Here is a 3,210-nt window from a genome sequence, read left to right on the forward strand (position 1 = left end):
GTGTAGCACTATCGCTGCTAGTTATGGGTCGCATAATTTGTTGTGCCGTTGCCATAGTAACCCCTTTTTTGAAGATAAATTGCAGAATGTGTCGTCAAACTTTAACAGATAAAACAAGTTTTTCTTGATAAAATACAAAGCGGTTCTTAGCTAAGGCTATCAAACGTAGTTTTTCACTGAGCGGATATTTATCAAACAATGTTTTATGCGATTATATTTACCTTGTCTCTTTGCATGTGCATGATATCCTCCTCTGGGACATCTCTGGACCGCAGAAAATGATATAAGTCGTCCTCCATAATCAATGTAGACACACTCCACCACGTTTACCGCATAAAAACATGCCTTTTCCCCTAATAAAAGTAACTCGCGATTTTTCAAAAATGTCGCGGGATCTCTAGATAATAAGTCGGGATTTCTTTCCTCTTTTTTTCTCTCCATGTCCCCTTACGGGCTCTGTAATGCTTTGATCAAGTTGAGTTAAATGATTAATTAATTTTAATTAATTAATTTTAATTAACTAATTTAAAATTAAAAATGTATTAAATTAAATTTTCAATATAATTAAATTTCCCTTTGAGATTAATAAAGTATTTTTGAACTGAATTGAATTTATGTGTCTCAAGTCCAAGGACTCAAAAGCACTTTACACCACAGTCAGTCATTCACACACTCATGGTGATGAGCTACATTGTTGCCACACACTGTCAGAAGTGAGGCTGCCTTTAGGGTTCAGGGTCCTCTGATGACCTTGAGGAGGAAAAGCAAGTAAAGTGTCTTGTCCAAGGTCACAGTGGCAAAGTGACTGAGATGGACAAAGCAGCAACCTGGTTCATAAGACACATCCGTACCTGAGTTATGTGTTGTTTTTGTTTCTGTTTTTTCCTAAAGGCTCCTCTGATACCCCAGGACAGTGTGGCTGGAATGCTGCGTGTCATGTCAACACTGAGCAACAAACACTCTGGCCTCCTTCTGGACTGGGAGGGCAACACAATCCCCTGGTAGAAATCATTGTGAGCACCACCAGCATTAACAAAAAATAACTTCCAATAACAGTGTTTATGTTTTTGCCACTTTTGTCTGTATTGTGAAAGTAAGCACTGAACAGTTTTCAATAAAGCCAAAAACTAAGATCACAATTCAGCATCTTGTTGACTCACCTTCCATTTCATCTTTTTGTGTCGCTTTACTTCTTTGTACTCAACTGTTTCTGGACAACTCCTGTATCAATTCACCTCTGCATCTGAATGAGATCAAGATCTGGGCTTTGACTCGGTTCAAGACTTTCCTTTTCTTTATTCAGCCAGTCCTTTCTGCTTCAGCTTTTTATAGATCCCTCAGATGTCAAGAACTTTAAGACACACAGTAGTGTTCAAAATGGATTCTATGATGGTGAGCTTGTCACAGGGATGATTGACAGCTCTAAGACCTTCCTCCAGGCTCTGATTGGTTGTTTCTGAGCAAGCTGTATAATTGTGCAGTATACATCAGTATGATCCAGCATTAAGTTGTCCAGTCTTTATTTGTAGACAGGTGACAGAATGCTCTTTGTTTTGTTATGGAAAACTTGAAGTAGTGGAAGAATAACATTTCTGGTGCCATAAATGTAATTGATTTGTAATACTTTAATAACACTTTAAAATAAAAACTTAATAGACAAAAAAAAGCTCTCTATCAACATCAAACATATTGTATAATGCATGATGTGACATTAAAATCAGTGATTGGTAGAAAAAATTAGGTGATGTAACTTCTGTTCTTCACCTCAGAGTGGTCAGATATTTATTGACTCATTTATGCTTTCAGTTAAGATAGTTCCTGAGAGAGCAGAGTGACAGTGATTCCCTATGCCGTGTGTGTGTGATAAGTTATTCCTGCTCCCAGCCAGCAGTCAGACGTTTCACCTCACAGTTAACAAACCAACGTTTATTTTGTCTCTGACGATGCCTTTGCCGTGCTGTAAAGCAGTGGTCCCCAACCTTTTTATCACCGCGGATCTGTCAAGACTTGGCAATTTTTCTGCGGCCCGGGTTCTTTTTTTTTTTAGCCCCGACTTTCCCCTTACGACAATCTTAGAACGTAGCTCGCGATAATCGTAACTGATCATCCTGCCGTGTGTGGTATGCTAAGACTGAGCCGTATGCTGATTTTAAAGAACACTGCTCCGATCTAAAATCGGGCATATTCTCGCAGCGTGTGGGGTTTTCCTTGAATGGGAGCGAGAACGCAGCCTGTTGATGTGACAGGTAGCCAATCAGAAAGCGCGGTGACGTAGCTCACGGTGTGGAATCCCAAACAGCTGACATCGCGCAACCGGTGGACATCGGAGATGATAAGTGGAAACAGCATGAATGTTAATTCAGCATTTCGTACAAAGAATATCCACGGAGGGGGCCGGGTTCTAGCCATGGATACATGAGGGGGAAGGCGAAAATGTTAAGGGGGCGTCGTTATGTATTAGGGGTTGATAGACTTCATATAGTTTAAGGTGCATGATAAAATGATAAAAGTCGAGTAGAAGTCGACTCCTAGCAGTGATGTCATAGAAACGTAAGCGAACTTCACATCAACGTATTATATTCACAGCAAATATTAACAAAAAAGCCCTGTAAGTCTATTATACAGGAATAAACGTATAAGAAGCAGAACATCATCACAGACTTCTTCGTCACAGCCGATTTATGTTTTCGCATCCACCTGAATAATATATAGTTGCGCCACTGCCCCTATGAATGGGAGCTGCGCCGGTTGGTGTTCGTGGCTGACCACTCAGTCATGACACTAACCGTGTCTTTTATTTTTCAGCCTGTCGGACCACTTGCCTGCAGTCAAAGCCACATTGTGAAGAGTTTTTCATTTTGTATCGTACTATAAATGTATATATATCAGGATACCTGACATCGCCTGTACAGATTCCCCACTGACAGTGGAGAACCGTTCTTATTTGAGTTCTGTAGCAAAAACTTTGATTGTGTACATTGTGGTCTGCTAGTCCACAATCTACATTAGCATGTGTTTACTACTTTAGCTTTTGTTTGTGAGACGGTCAAGCACGTGGTAGCTGCGCAGTGACGTCAAATGGGCATTAAACGCGGATCCTGTGGTAAGGTCCATAGTCAAATTGTCACACAACCACCGTTGTGTCACTGACCAGTGTACACAACGGTGCTTTTGGTTTGTGCATCACAAACCAAACTTATTGTGAATATG

This window comes from Poecilia formosa, unplaced genomic scaffold (genome assembly GCF_000485575.1).
Source record: "Poecilia formosa unplaced genomic scaffold, Poecilia_formosa-5.1.2 Scaffold1073, whole genome shotgun sequence".
In the NCBI taxonomy this organism is placed as follows: Eukaryota; Metazoa; Chordata; class Actinopteri; order Cyprinodontiformes; family Poeciliidae; genus Poecilia; species Poecilia formosa.